Source organism: Ranitomeya variabilis, chromosome 2, assembly GCF_051348905.1.
Source record: "Ranitomeya variabilis isolate aRanVar5 chromosome 2, aRanVar5.hap1, whole genome shotgun sequence".
Lineage (NCBI taxonomy): Eukaryota > Metazoa > Chordata > Amphibia > Anura > Dendrobatidae > Ranitomeya > Ranitomeya variabilis.
Window position 1 is genome coordinate 92,977,721 of NC_135233.1, and position 17,083 is coordinate 92,994,803.

Here is a 17,083-nt window from a genome sequence, read left to right on the forward strand (position 1 = left end):
GTGTGTGATAATTCCCTTTCTTCTCCTACTTTGGTTTAACCCCATCCTCTACTCCCCAGTGCATTCCTCTGTTGTATGTGTGAGTGTATTTGTATGTTTCATATTTTTCATTACCACTGTTTGTATTACCTTGCTACTGTAGTCTGGTTGGTCTATTACAGTACTGTCACGGGGATACAAGGAGGGCGAGAGCTAATAACCCGGGCCCCTGCAATTTCCCACAGACTAGGGAAACCCTGTCTGACCCTCTACCTGACGTTTACACTGAAGGTGTGCATGTTCAGGCCTCCACCCTCACCCTGACTCCTGATTCAGCCCTAGACTAAATACTACCGCCCACCACCCAGTGAATGCAATAGACCAATACCCACAGTTATAACAAACAAGGATAAAGGAAAATATACACCACGCCGCAGTCAATCAGGAATACACTATAACGGTGCAGGGCAAAATAAATACAAATATAGGAAGGAGTAAATAAGACAAGGAAAATACACCACCAGCAACGATTCTCCAACAACCAGCTCTCCACTCCGGACCGAGATAACTACGGATAAGACAGAAGCTATAATCGGCGACGCCCAAAGATCAGGAGAACCATTTAAAGGAAATGGGCATGGCCCAGCTTCCAATCCGAGGATCAGATAAATTAACCCCGGAGCAGCCAGACGAAAACTAGCCGACGCCAATGAGCAAACAGTGGTCAAACGCGGAATTACCGCTGTCTGTCAGACGACCTGGTCTGAACAGTGTCCGACATGACAAATACACTACTACTACTCTCCTCTTCCCTGTGTGGGGGAAGGGCACACGTAGGGCGGATTCGGGAGATAAGGCAAGGTACGTGGGAACAGGGCAAGTTAGGGCACCCCTAGCGTTATTAGGGACAGGAAAGGAGCCCCTAGTCCCGGGACACCTGTTAACAGAGTCATGACAGTAGAAGCTTGATGAGGCTGTGAGCTGTAGTTGGTTCTGTGTCACGGTAAAGCATGCGGCTGCTGCCCGGACCTTCTCCCTCTTCTGCTGCGAATGTAATTTTATGCAAAAAATGTATGTATAATAAAATAGTAGGTCTATTTACATAAATTTTGAGTGAAGTGGTTTATATGTTGTGTGAGAGAGGGTCACTTGGCTATACATGCTATACACCATGTTCCAAATTATTATGCAAATTATATTTGTCTCAGATTTTCCTAAATGGTCGGTGCAAATGGTTGGTCAGTCTCATAAAAGTCATCACCCATTAGAGTATACATCAAATTTTATTGAAGAAACCTCCCAATGATAATGTCATGCAGCGCTCGCCCCCGGCTTCTGCAGCTCGCCGGGTGCGCGCGCGCGGCGCATTCAGCTCTGCGCGTGCGCACATCTGATTCCTCTGTTGGCACTCCTTCCTGTCCTCTCTGTCATCCTGGAGGACTGTAACCCGGAAGTAGCCCTCACGCTGGTATATAAGCTGCTTCCTGCTGCTCCTCTGTGCCTGATGATCATTTGTGTTTACAAGTGCTTCTGGTCACCTGTGGTCTCTGAGCATTCCTAGCTTTCTGACCTTGGGACTCCTCCTTCCTCTGCAGTACCTGCCTGATTTTCCTGTGTTCCTGCTTTGTTCCTTCAGTTCCTGTTTCTCTGCGGTACCTGCCTGGCTCCTTTACCATTTCCTTGCTCCCGTCAGCCTCTGTGTCTCCATATTGTCTCGTCAGCCTCCGTGTCTCTGTAGTATTCCCATCTTCTCCCTCGTCTCAGTAGTTCCTTGCCATTCCCTCTGTTTCCTCCGCTGTTTCCTTCGGTCCCTGAGTTCCTGCAGTGTACCCTTCTTATCTCAGTCGACCCTCCAGCTTCCGTGGCGATAGTCCCTCACGGGCCTGCCCCTAACGCTCCCTGTATAGGGGGCGGTCCACCTGGTCAGCTCGTCCGAGAGGGGTTCGTCGTCACGGTCCAGTGGGTCCACTCTCCGTTGTCCCTGTTTGAATCCACTCTCTCAAATGGGACTGCACTCGGATGACATCTGAGTGCAGCCTGATTCTTACAGCGTCACAGTATCATCAGGCCATGGACCCCGCTGGAGCTTCCGCTACTCAAAAAGACTTACTCTTTTTGCGTGAAAACCAGACTAGGATCATGTCGTTTTTAAAAAATATGGAGTCTCGCCTAGCGGCTTTACAGCCTTCTGATCCTGGTATTGCTCCGCAGTTGGTTGCCCTTCAGCTGGAGCTAGGTCTACAATGGGACACTCAGTCCCATATTTCGAATTTTTTGGCCTCTATTAATGATCGGCTTCTCGCCCTCCAGAATGTGGCCTCTGTCTCCACTCCTGTCTCTGCGCCACAACCCTCGCCCCGACTTGCTAGACCTCCTCGGTATGGTGGGGATCCTAAAGCATGCCGCGGCTTTCTTATTCAATGCCAGTTGCATTTTGAATTGTCTCCGCTACTTTATCCCACCGATCGAGCTAAGGTTGTTTTTATAGTATCCCATTTGGAGGGTGAGGCTTTGGCATGGGTTAATCCCCTCTGGGAGCGTAATGATCCTTTGGTCTCCCAACTCAATCCATTCCTGGATACCTTCCGCAAGGTTTTTGATGAACCTGGACGTCTGGTCTCTACCACAGAGTCCCTCTTTAACCTTAGCCAGGCCACTCTCTCTGTAGCTCAGTACGCCATCCGTTTCCGGACTCTGTCTTCAGACCTTGGGTGGAATAATGAGGCTTTGGTTGGAGCGTTTTGGCGTGGTTTGTCTTCACGGATTAAGGATGAGCTGGCAGGACGGGACACTCCCACCTCTTTGGATGATCTTATCTCCTTGGCCATACGCATTGATCTGCGCTTTCAGGAGCGCACTCGCGAGCTTGCCAGAGAAAAGAGACCTCTTCGCCAGACCACTATTGCTCGAGGGACTTCTTTTTCTCAAACAGCCCCGGTGGTTTCTTCATCTTCTCCTGAACCCATGCAGGTCGATCGCTTTGAGTCTTCCGAGCAGCGCCGCAAGGAGAGACTCGCACAAGGTCTCTGTTTTTACTGCGGTAGTGCCTCTCATCTCTTACGCGCCTGTCCTCAGAGGTCGGGAAACGCCTCCGCCTAGGACAGGTAAGAGAGGCCTTCCTAGGTGGTTATGACTCCTCTCCACCTCTGGTTTTGTCTGTTATTCTACATTTAGGTTCCCGTCACTTTTCTCTGGAGGCTTATGTTGATTCAGGAGCGGCTGGGAACTTTGTTCAGCTTGAGGTTGTTAACAGGCTTGGGATACCTGTTAGACCCTTGGAGACTCCTAGACAAATAGCTTCCGTCGATGGTCAGCCTTTGCGGGAGACCGTCAACTTAGTTACGGAGGAAGTTGAACTTCAGATTGGAGCTCTTCATCGTGAGAAACTGGCCTTTTATGTTTTACCTTCATTGTCTCATTCTTTCCTGTTGGGTCTTCCTTGGCTGAGAGATCACGAACCCACTCTGGACTGGCGCACTGGAGATGTTCTACGGTGGGGACAGTCTTGTCTGAACAGGTGCCTGCTTCCTGTCAAGCCTGCGTCCTCCTTTCGGTCTGCTTCAGAATCCACGGGAATTCCTCCAGCCTATTGCGCCTTCTCGGATGTCTTTAACAAGAAGGAGGCGGAGTTCTTGCCGCCGCACCGCTCTTATGACTGCCCGATAGACCTTGTTCCTGGTTCTACTCCACCTCGAGGACGTATTTACCCATTGTCTCCTACCGAAACTCAAGCCATGTCCGAATATATTCAAGAGAATCTGGCCAGAGGCTTCATTCGAAAGTCCTCCTCACCTGCAGGAGCTGGGTTCTTCTTCGTCAAGAAGAAGGACGGTTCTCTTCGCCCATGTATAGACTATCGGGGTCTCAACACTATCACGATCAAGAACAAGTACCCACTTCCTCTCATACCAGAACTCTTTGATCGTCTACGTGGAGCACGAATCTTTACCAAATTGGATCTCAGAGGAGCTTATAATTTGGTCCGTATCCGTTCCGGTGACGAGTGGAAGACTGCGTTTAATACCAGAGATGGTCATTATGAATATTTGGTTATGCCATTCGGTTTATGCAACGCACCCGCAGTCTTCCAGGAGTTTGTAAATGATGTTTTTCGGGATCTACTTTACACCTGTGTTGTAGTGTACTTGGACGATATCCTTGTGTTCTCTCCAGATCTGTCTACTCACAGAAGAGATGTACGGCAAGTACTTCAGCGTTTGAGAGAGAATCAGCTGTACGCAAAACTGGAAAAATGTGTCTTCGAACAGTCATCTCTTCCCTTCTTGGGTTTCATCATTTCCGACGCTGGTTTGTGTATGGATCCAGGAAAAGTTTCTGCCGTGCTCAACTGGCCACGTCCTCTTGGAGTGAAAGCAATTCAGCGATTTCTTAGATTTGCTAACTACTATCGGCAGTTTATCCCTCACTTTTCCTCTCTTTCTGCTCCAATCTCCTCCATGATTCGGAAGGGTGCCAATCCTCATCTATGGTCGTCTGAGGCCGAAGAGGCTTTCCGGTCCATCAAGCAGGCCTTCGCCTCCGCTCCTATTCTTCATCGTCCTGTGGCCAATAAACCCTTCATCCTTGAAGTAGATGCTTCTGCAATTGGAGCTGGAGCTGTGCTCTCGCAGAAATCCTCTTCTGGTCGTCTTGTGCCCTGTGGTTTTTTCTCTAAGATCTTCTCCTCCTCTGAAAAGAATTATTCTATTGGTGATAAAGAACTTTTGGCAATCAGGTTGGCATTGGAGGAGTGGCGGTACCTCTTGGAGGGGGCTTTACATCGTTTTGTAATTTACACAGATCACAAGAATCTGGCATATATCCGCTCTGCGCAAAGACTAAATCCTCGGCAGGCCAGGTGGGCCTTGTTTTTCGCCAGGTTTGACTTCGAACTTCGTTTCCTGCCAGGAGATAAAAACTCCAGAGCCGACGCTCTGTCTAGGTCATTCCAGGCGGTGGATATGGAGGAAGAACCTGCGCACATCATCGATCCTGCTAGAGTCATCACAGTTGCTCCTCTCTCTCTTTCCTCGTTGCCTCCGGGTAAGACCTTAGTTGCTGAAGAGAACAGAGAACGCGTCTTACTTTGGGGTCATGCCTCCAAATTAGCTGGACATGTAGGTCTCAAAAAAACCCTCCGTCTGATCTCTCGCTATTACTGGTGGCCTACGTTGTCCAAGGACGTCCAAAGTTTTGTCGCCTCTTGTCCCTCCTGTGCCAAGAATAAAATTCCCAGGCAACTACCTTCCGGGCTTTTGCATCCTTTACCGGTACCCTCCACTCCGTGGCAACATTTATCAATGGACTTCATCACTGACCTGCCTTCTTCATCTGGTTGTACCGTCATCTTCGTGGTCATGGATCGTTTCTCCAAGATGGCTCATTTCTTTGCACTACCTGGTTTGCCTTCTGCTCCCGAATTGGCAAAGATTTTTGTTCACCATATTTTTCGTCTTCATGGTCTTCCTTTACATATTGTTTCTGACCGAGGTGTTCAATTCACCGCCCGCTTCTGGAAATCCCTCTGCAAATCTATGAACATTTCGCTTGACTTTTCTTCGGCCTACCATCCGCAGTCCAATGGCCAGGTGGAACGTACTAATCAGACCTTGGTAACTTATCTCCGTCATTTTTCCAATTCCCATCAGAATGATTGGTCTGACTTGCTGCCATGGGCTGAGTTTTCTTACAATAACCATTCCAGCGAAGCTACTAACAAATCTCCATTTTTTATCGTCTACGGTCAACATCCTGGTCTTCCTCTTCCGGTTCCTCCTGTCTCTACTGTACCAGCGGCTGATCTTCTGTCTAGAGAGTTCTCCAGGGTCTGGCAGGAGACCAAGTCTGCCCTTGAGTTGGCTCAAGTCAGGATGAAGAGACATGCGGACAAAAGACGCCTCGATTCTCCTATATTCCATCCTGGGGACAAGGTTTGGGTTTCTTCTAAATTTATCCGTCTCAAAATTCCTTCACATAAGCTGGGTCCTCGCTATATCGGTCCATTCGAAGTTTTGTCTCGTATTAATGACGTCTCTTACAAACTTAAGTTGCCTGCCTCTCTGCGTATTTCTAATTCTTTTCATGTGTCTCTCCTTAAACCCGTAGTTTTTAATCAGTTTCATTCTTCTAACCTTTGTTCTCCTTCGCCTGTTTCCGAGGATGATGTCTTTGAAGTTAGGGACATTTTAGCCATGAAAAAACTTAGAGGGAGAACTTTGTTTTTGGTTGACTGGAAAGGTTTTGGTCCTGAGGAGAGGTCCTGGGAGCCTCGTGAGAACATTCAGGCCCCTCGCATTTTGTCCCGGTTTCTTTCAAGTCTTAAAAAGGAGGGGCGTAAAGACGGGGGTACTGTCATGCAGCGCTCGCCCCCGGCTTCTGCAGCTCGCCGGGTGCGCGCGCGCGGCGCATTCAGCTCTGCGCGTGCGCACATCTGATTCCTCTGTTGGCACTCCTTCCTGTCCTCTCTGTCATCCTGGAGGACTGTAACCCGGAAGTAGCCCTCACGCTGGTATATAAGCTGCTTCCTGCTGCTCCTCTGTGCCTGATGATCATTTGTGTTTACAAGTGCTTCTGGTCACCTGTGGTCTCTGTGCGTTCCTAGCTTTCTGACCTTGGGACTCCTCCTTCCTCTGCAGTACCTGCCTGATTTTCCTGTGTTCCTGCTTTGTTCCTTCAGTTCCTGTTTCTCTGCGGTACCTGCCTGGCTCCTTTACCATTTCCTTGCTCCCGTCAGCCTCTGTGTCTCCATATTGTCTCGTCAGCCTCCGTGTCTCTGTAGTATTCCCATCTTCTCCCTCGTCTCAGTAGTTCCTTGCCATTCCCTCTGTTTCCTCCGCTGTTTCCTTCGGTCCCTGAGTTCCTGCAGTGTACCCTTCTTATCTCAGTCGACCCTCCAGCTTCCGTGGCGATAGTCCCTCACGGGCCTGCCCCTAACGCTCCCTGTATAGGGGGCGGTCCACCTGGTCAGCTCGTCCGAGAGGGGTTCGTCGTCACGGTCCAGTGGGTCCACTCTCCGTTGTCCCTGTTTGAATCCACTCTCTCAAATGGGACTGCACTCGGATGACATCTGAGTGCAGCCTGATTCTTACAGCGTCACAGATAACAGTATAATCTTCAAAATGAATAAAAACTCAAAATGCACTGTTCAAAATTAGTAGGCACAGGAGAATATCTAAACATTTGATATGTTTTAACCCCTTAATCCCATATGACGTACTATCCCGTCAATGTGACCTGGGACTTAATTCCCAGGGATGGGATAGTACGTCATAGCGATCGGCCGCGCTCACGGGGGGAGCGCAGCCGATCGCGGCCGGGTGTCAGCTGACTATCGCAGCTGACATCCGGCACTATGTACCAGGAGTGGTCATGGACCACCCCCGGCACATTAACTCCTGGCACACTGCGATCAAACATGATCGCAGCGTTCCGGGGGCATAGGGAAGCATCGCGCAGGGAGGGGGCTCCCTGCGGGCTTCCCTGAGACCCTCGGAGCAACGTGATGTGATTGCGTTGCTCCAAGGGTCTCCTACCTCCTTCTCCCAGCAGGCCCCGGATCCAAAATGGCTGCGGGGCTGCATCCGGGTCCTGCAGGGAGGTGGCTTACCAAGCGCCTGCTCAGAGCAGGCGCTGGTAAGCCAGGAGCAGTGCATGTCAGATCGCTGATCTGACATAGTGCATTGCAAAGTGTCAGATCAGCGATCTGACCTTATAGCATGATGCCCCCCCCCGAGGCAATGTTATGTTCCCATAAATACATTCCTTTATCTAAATTAAAAAAAGCAAACAATAAAAGTACACATATTTAGTATTGCCGCGTCCGAAACAACCCGACCTATAAAACGGTCTCACTAGTTAACCCCTTCAGTGAACACCGTAAAAAAAAAAAAACACGAGACAAAAAACAACCCTTTATTATCATACCGCCGAACAAAAAGTGGAATAGCACGCGATCAAAAACACAGACATAAATAACCAAGGTACCGCTGAAAACATCATCTTGTCCCGCAAAAAACGAGCAGCCATACAGCATCATCAGCGATAGAGTAAAAAGTTATAGTCCTCAGAATAAAGCGATGCAAAAATAATTCTTTTTTCTATAAAATAGTTTTTATTGTATAAAAGCGCCAAAATATAAAAAAATGATATAAATGAGATATCGCTGTAATCGCACTGACCCGAAGAATAAAACTGCTTTATCCATTTTACCAAACGCGGAACGGTATAAACGCTCCCCCCAAAAGAAATTCATGAATAGCTGGTTTTTGGTCATAATGCATCACAAAAATCGGAATAAAAAGTGATCAAAAAATGTCACGTGCCCGAAAATGTTACCAATAAAAACGTCAACTTGTCCCGCAAAAAACAAGACCTCACATGACTCTGTGGACCAAAATATGGAAAAAGTATAGCCCTCAAAATGTGGTAATGCCAAAAAATATTTTTTGCAATAAAATGCGTCTTTCAGTGTGTGACAGCTGCCAATCATAAAAATCTGCTAAAAAACCGGCTATAAAAGTAAACCAAACCCCCCTTCATCACCCCCTAAGTTAGGAAAAAATAAAAGAATTAAAAAAATGTATTTATTTCCATTTTCCCATTAGGGTAAGGGCTAGGGATAGGGTTAGGGATAGGGTTAGGGATAGGGTTAGGGATAGGGTTGGGGCTAGGGTTGGGGCTAGGGTTGGGGCTAGAGTTAGGGCTAGGGTTTGGGCTAGGGTTAGGGTTGGGGTAAGGGTTGGGGCTAGGGTTTGGATTACATTTACAGTTGAGGATTAGGGTTAGAGGTGTGTCAGGGTTAGGGGTGTGGTTAGGGTTAGGGGTGTGTTGGAGTTAGGGGTGTGGTTAGGGTTGGGGTTAGGAATGTGGTTGGGATTAGGGGTGTGTTTGGGTTAGGGTTTCAGTTACAATTGGGGGTTTCCACTGTTTAGGCACATCAGGGCTCTCCAAACGTGACATGGCGTCCGATCTCAATTCCAGCCAACTATGCGTTAAAAAACTAAAAGTAAAACAACGTTCCTTCCCTTCTGAGCTCTCCAGTGTGCCCAAACAGGGGTTTACCCCAACATATGGGGTATCAGGGTACTCAGGACAAATTGGACAACAACATCTGGGGTCCAATTTCTCTTGTTTCCCTTGGGTAAAGAAAAATTGGGGGGGGCTAGAAAACCATTTTTGTGGGAAAAAATGATTTTTTAATTTCACGGCTCTGCGTTATAAACTGTAGTGAAACACTAGGGGGTTCAAAGTTCTCACAACACATCTAGATAAGTTTCTTGGGGGGTCTAGTTTCCAATATGGGGTCACTTGTGGGGGGTTTCTACTGTTTAGGTACATCAGGGGCTCTGCAAATGCAACGTGACGCCTGTAGACCAATCCATCTAAGTCTGCATTCCAAATGGCGCTCCTTCCCTTCTGAGCTCTGCCATGCGCCCAAACGGTGGTTACCCCCCACATATGGGATATCAGCATACTCAGGACAAATTGCACAACAACTTTTGGGGTCCAATTTCTCATGTTACCCTTGGGAAAATACAAAACTGGGGCTAAAAAATAATTTTTGTGGAAAAAAAAGAATTTTTATTTTCACGGCTCTGTGCTATAAACTGTAGTGAAACACTTGGGGGTTCAAAGCTCTCACAACACATCTAGATAAGATCCTTAGGGGGTCTACTTTCCAAAATGGTGTCACTTGTGGGGGGTTTCAATGTTTAGGCACATCAGGGGCTCTCCAAATGCAACATGGCGTCCCATTTCAATTCCAGCCAATTTTGCATTGAAAAGTCAAACGGCGCTCCTTCCCTTCCGAACTCTGCCATGCACCCAAACAGTGGTTTATCCCCACATGTGGGGTATCAGCGTTCTCAGGACAAATTGCACAACAATGTTTGGGGAACAATTTCTTCTGGTACCCTTGGGAAAATAAAAAATTGGGGGTGAAAATTTCATTTTTGTGAAAAAATATAATTTTTATTTTTACTGCTCTACATTATAAACTTCTGTGAAGCACTTGATGGGTCAAAGTGCTCACCACACATCTAGATAAGTTCCTTAGGGGGTCTACTTTCCAAAATGGTGTCACTTGTGTGGGATTTCAATGTTTAGGCACATTAGGGGCTCTCCAAACGCAACATGGCGTCCCATCTCAATTCCAGCCAATTTTGCATATAAAAGTCAAATGGCGCTCCTTCCCAGCTCTGCCATGCGCCCAAACAGTGGTTTACCCCCCACATATGGGGTATCAGCGTACTCAGGACAAATTGTACAACAACTTTTGGGGTCCATTTTCTCCTGTTACCCTTGGTAAAATAAAACAAATTGGAGCTGAAATACATTTTTTGTGATAAAAACTTAAATGTTCATTTTTATTTAAACATTCCAAAAATTCCAGTGAAACACCTGAAGGGTTAATAAACTTCTTGAATGTGGTTTTGAGCACCTTGAGGGGTGCAGTTTTTAGAATGGTGTCACACTTGGTTATTTTCTATCATATAGACCCCTCAAAATGACTTCAAATGTGATGTGGTCCCTAAAAAAAATGGTGGAAATTGCTGGTCACCTTTTAACCCTTATAACTCCCTAACAAAAAAAAAATTTGTTTCCAAAATTGTGCTGATGTAAAGTAGACATGTGGGAAACGTTACTTATTAAGTATTTTGTGTGACATATCTCTGTGATTTAAGAGCATAAAAATTCAAAGTCGGAAAATTGCGAACTTTTTAAAATTTTCTCCAAATTTCCATTTTTTCACAAATAAACGCATGTAATATCAACTAAATTTTTCGACTATCATGAAGTACAATATGTCTCGAGAAAACAGTGTCAGAATCACCAAGATCCGTTGAAGCCTTCCAGAGTTATAACCTCATAAAGGGACAGTGGTCAGAATTGTAAAAATTGGCCCTGTCATTAACGTGCAAACCACCCTCGGGGCTTAAGGGGTTAAAGAACTGAAAATGCTGATTTGTAGAATTTGCAGCATTAGGAGGTCACATTCACTGAACAAAAAAGCTATTTAACTCCAAAACATCCTAACAGGCCAAGTTACATATTAACATAGGAGCCCTTCATTGATATCACCTTCACAATTCTTGCATCCATTGAACTTGTGAGTTTTTGGAGAGTTTCTGCTTGTATTTCTTTGCATGAAGTCAGAATAGCCTCCCAGAGCTGCTGTTTTGATGTGAACTGCCTCCCACCCTCATAGATCTTTTGCTTGATGATACTCCAAAGGTTCTCTATAGGGTTGAGGTCAGGGGAAGATGGTGGCCACACCATGAGTTTATCTCCTTTTATATGCCCATAGCAGCCAATGACTCAGAGGTATTCTTTGCAGCATGAGATGGTGCATTGTCATGCATGAAGATGATTTTGCTCCTGAAGGCACGTTTCTGCTTTTTAGACCATGGAACAAAGTTGTTCGTCAGAAACTCTATATACTTTGCAGAGGTCATTTTCACACCTTCAGGAACCTTAAAGGGCCCTACAAGCTGTTTCCCCATGATTCCGGCCCTAAACATGACTCCTCCACCTCCTTGCTGAAGTCGCAGCCTTCCACCAACCATCCACTATTCCATCCATCTGGACCATCCAGGGTTGCTCGACACTCATCAGTAAACAAGACTGTTTGAAAATTAGTCTTCATGTATGTCTGGGCCCACTGCAACTGTTTCTACTTGTGAACACTGTTTAGGGGTGGCCGAATAAAAGGTTTATGCACCACAGCAAGCCTATGAAGGATCCTACACCTTGAGGTTCGAGGGACTCCAGAGGCACCAGCAGCTTGAAATAACTGTTTGCTGGTTTGTAATGGTATTTTGGCAGCTGCTCTCTTAATCCATTGAATTTGTCTGGCAGAAACCTTCCTCATTATGCCTTTATCTGCATGAACTCTGTGCTCTGATTCAGCCACAAATCTCTTCACAGTATGATGATCACTCTTAAGTTTTCGTGAAAATCTAATGTTTTCATACTTTGTCCAAGGCATTGCACTATTTAATGCTTTTCAGCAGCAGAGAGATTATTTCCCATATTGCTTGAAACCTGTGGCCTGCTTAATAATGTGGATCATCATTTTTAAGTAGTTTTCCTTTAATTAGAATCACCTGGAAAACTGATTATCACATGTGTTTAAGATTGATTTCAGTGATCCAGTGAGCCCTGAGACACAATACCATCCACGAGTTTATTTGAAAAACAAAACAATTAAATCTTTATGACACTTAAATCCAAATTGCATAATAATTTGGAACACGGTGTATATGGGGGAATGGAGACTTAGCTATACATGCTATATATGGGGGAGTGGAGATTTGGCTTTGCATTCTATGTGTGGGGGAGGGGCTAATTGGCTATGAATACTATATATTGGGGGACTTGGCTATGCATACTATGCGTGGGATATGTGGGATATGTGGGGGAGAGAGGACAAGGCTAGTCATACTGTGATGCTGAGTCACTTCTTAAGGACAAGCCGTGAGTTGAGATAGTCAAGGAGTCAATGTCAAATGCCTGGAGGGTACATTATAAACAGAGGGAAGAGACAAAGGTGTAGTGAGGTAACGGTCCGAGGTCAAAGTACCATGAAGATAGATCAGAACAAAGGGGTTAAACAGATGAATGGTCAGAATGAGGTCCAAGGTCAGGCAATGAAAAATCAACATGCAGAACACTAGGCACAAAGAGACAAACCACACTTAGCTGAATGTACAACTGGCAGAGATCTGGGATACCAGCCCAGCTAAGTAACAGAGCAATCACCTGGAACAATGAACACCTGGAGACCACCAGCATCTCCCAGTCTCAGATGTGAAGGCTGAATGGTCAATCAAAACACCGACAGCTCAGTACACTCCTGCACCAGACTGGACAAAGTACTGCACACGCTCCTGTACCAGATTGAATGGCTGAACCATCAGTAACTGCATCCCAGACACACTGAGGGGTGGAACTGTGACACAGACAAAATGTTGGGGAGGAGGGGCTTGGCTATGCAAACTATGTGTGGAGGAAGAGAAACTTGGCTATATGTACTATGTGTGGGGGAAGAGAAACTTGGCTATGCATACTATGTGTGGGGAGGAGGGATTTGGCTATGCATACTATGTGAGGAGGAGGCAAAACCTGGCTATGCATACTATGTGTGGGGGAGAGGATACTAGGCTATGCATTCTGTGTGTGGGGGAGGGCAGACTTGTTAATATATTCTATATGTGGGGAGCGGGAGTTTGCTATATATGCCATTTGCAAAGGAAGGGGGGCTTGATGTAAATGCTATGTGTGACAGAGGAGGGAACTGTCTATGTGATATGTGTTAGGCAGGAGTATCCTCTATGAATTGATTTCTTTTGGAAGCACCTTTATAGTAAATGTATGCTATATGTACTGTATGTATACATTATATGTAACCCAAAATAATGCTAACATAGTATTACATCAAGATGATTGTTGTGCAGATTCTGCCATTATGCTCACAAAATCAACAGTGGAAAAAGGATGATTATATTAAACAGCTGCACTCCTGCTACATCTGCCCAAATCAGAGAAAATATTCATGTATATTTCATGTATATTTTCATGTGCCTCATGTATATGTGAATGACGCTTGAGTATGAACAGATACAATTTATATGTAAATTAACAGTAGAATAGGCCCTGTGGGATCAATTCCTCCTGTGGGCCCTAGGCACTCCAGTCCGACACTGGTAGTATTATGGTTTGAGCCTGTTTTTCTGCAACTGGGCCAGATGCCTTATAGCCATTTAGAGAACAATGAATTCTGAATTATTTATATATATATATATATATATATATATATATATATATATATATACCGGTATATAATTTTCATTAAACATTTTTAACAAACAGTAATATTCAGTACAAACAGAAATGATAGTTCAGACCAGGAGCCAAGCTTGGTGTAAGATGAGACTAGTGAAACAAATAATAATACACTAAACAATTCTATTCTATAAGCAAAGCATCTAAATTAATATGAATTATATCATTTGTAGCTATTTTCGTAAATTATCTTTGAGATTCTCCAAAATGTACCAAGTAGTATTAATAAATGGTGTTATGGTGCTTTTTTTTCTTATTGAGAGCAGAACTCTACATTAAATTGTTTCCACTTTAACAGAAAGTTTTAGGAATTCAGAATTTTATCAGCAAACGCTAAAGGAAAATATCAAGATGTCTGTCCATAAGCTGAATCTCAAGAGAAAGTGTGTCATGCAGCAAGTCAACGACCCAATGCACATTAGTCGTATAGCAAACAAACAGTAAAGTTAAAGTTTTGGACTGAAAAAGTCAATGTCCTGACCTTAGGGCCCCTTCACACTGGTCGATTCTGCTACGATTACGACGCATTTGCGTCATATTCGACATCGCAGTACGAGCTCGTAGCCAGCGGTCACACTCTACGATGTTAACGCTTTTTCTGACGTAGTTGCGATGTGAACGTCACGCGTCGCAATCGTACGCTACCCTTCACACCGCCATAGTCCTACGACTCCGAGCGTGACGTATTACCAGCATGGGCGTGCTAAAACGTCACGCCCAATCAGGAGACAGGTATGCGGAAGCCCAACCCACGTAGTCGCATTACGAGCTCGTATGACTGCCGTCACATACTACGATTTCGACCGCCACAGCGAGACATTTACGACGAAAGAAAGTTCTGCTCTTTCTTTCACATCGTACGATGCTGGGCTGCGTCGCAAATCGTAACGCCATGTCACACTTTGCAACCTCGGAACGAGGACGGATAAACGTCACAAATCGAACGCTCGTTCAGACTTTGATTGCACAGTGTGAAGGGGCCCTTACTCCTGTAGAAATGTTGTGGAAGAAACTGAAGTGAACAGTTCTTGGAAAAAAAACCACCAACATAAAAGAAAAGAAACTTCTAACTGGCCAGTAGTCAGAAGTTACGTCACAAGCCCTAAATGCAACTTTATGAAAGCCATAACAAAGTTCTCATAGACTTGTATTGAGTTGTCACCTCCGGCTCGCTCCATAGAACACTGGAGTGATCCGGCAGGTGACCACCTGCTAGAGACCGATGGGAACAGTGATGATAAAAGGTGAAGACTGCATCATGTGAGTATATAAGTAGGGTCAGGGACCTTAGATTGCAAGCACCACTTCAACGGTAAGATTAACAAAAAAACACTGGAGTGATGCTTTAAAAATTTACGATATTTGATATTTTTGACTCATGATCGATTTGCTTCTCTTTATCTTCTTTTAGGGCTCCTGTGACTCCAACGTACATTTCTCCCAATGGCTTTTTCGCCCAGTATTTGATACTCCTTGAGAAAGCCACTGGGCGAAACGTACAATGGAGTCACAGGAGCCACGGGTTACTGACTACTGGTATACATTAATTTATTATATTCTCGCTCTTTATGCTTTTATGTTTTTCTATTAGCTTTTTGCACTATATAGACTATTTATATGGGATTCTTGTTATATCTAATTATGTCATTTAGTCAGTATTCCCACTAATGATTTTTCCTGTGCTGTGGTTTTTGTTATTGCTTTTTGGTTTACCACATCTTCTATGTTTTTAATATCATGATTCAATAACAAATTGTATAGTTTATTTTTTATTCCTTTTTGGTTTATTCACATATTTTAAGTAGGTTTACTAATTCTTTCCTGTGAATATCCTAAACTAGCGATGTCTCATTATAGTGCGTCTATCTCACATAGGTTGTTGTTTTTCTACTTTTAGGGCTTGTGTGAAAATCAGATGTAGTTTTAGGTGAAACTTATGGAGAAATGTGGAAAATTCTGAATGTTTCACAAACTTTCAAGAACCAATGTATGTATCACAAAATACTGCTATTAAAATGCAACTAATTTTTCAGAAAAACAAACCTTCAAGAACATAAATTAACAGAAAAAAAGTTATGGCTCTTGAAATGTGACAATAACAAAAGAAAACTTCATGCTTAAGAGCATTCGAAGACCACAGCTATTACCGTATGTCACAAGTGTTGTAAATACCAGAAGTCTACAGTTAGGTCCATATATATTTGGACAGAGACAACATTTTTCTTATTTTGGTTATAGACATTACCACAATGAATTTTAAACAAAACAATTCAGATGCAGTTGAAGTTCAGACTTTCAGCTTTCATTTGAGGGTATCCACATTAAAATTGGATGAAGGGTTTAGAAGTTTCAGCTTCTTAACATGTGCCACCCTGTTTTTAAAGGGACCAAAAGTAATTGGACAGATTCAATAATTTTAAATAAAATGTTTATTTTTAGTGCTTGGTTGAAAACCCTTTGTTGGCAATGACTGCCTGAAGTCTTGAACTCATGGACATCACCAGACACTGTGTTTCCTCTTTTTTGATGCTCTGCCAGGCCTTCACTTTGGTGGTTTTCAGTTGCTGTTTGTTTGTGGGCCTTTCTGTCTGAAGTTTAGTCTTTAACAAGTGAAATGCTGCTCAATTGGGTTGAGATCAGGTGACTGACTTGGCCATTCAGGAATATTCCACTTCTTTGCTTTAATAAACTCCTGGGTTGCTTTGGCTTTATGTTTTGGGTCATTGTCCATCTGTAGTTTGAAACGACGACCAATCAGTTTGGCTGCATTTGGCTGGATCTGAGCACACAGTATGGCTCTGAATACCTCAGAATTCATTTGGCTGCTTCTGTCCTGTGTCACATCATCAATAAACACTAGTGACCCAGTGCCACTGGCGGCCATGCATGCCCAAGCCATCACACTGCCTCCGCCGTGTTTTACAGATGATGTGATATGCTTTGGATCATGAGCTGTACCACGCCTTCGCCATACTTTTCTCTTTCCATCATTCTGGTAGAGGTTGATCTTGGTTTCATCTGTCCAAAAAATGTTCTTCAAGAACTGTGCTGGCTTTTTTAGATGTTTTTTTAGCAAATTCCAGTCTAGCCTTTTTATTCTTGATGCTTATGAGTGGCTTGCCCCGTGCAGTTAACCCTCTGTATTTACTTTCATGCAGTCTTCTCTTTATGGTAGATTTGGATATTGATACGCCGACCTCCTGGAGAGTGTTGTTCACTTGGTTGGCTGTTGTGAAGGGGTTTCTCTTCACCATGGAGATTA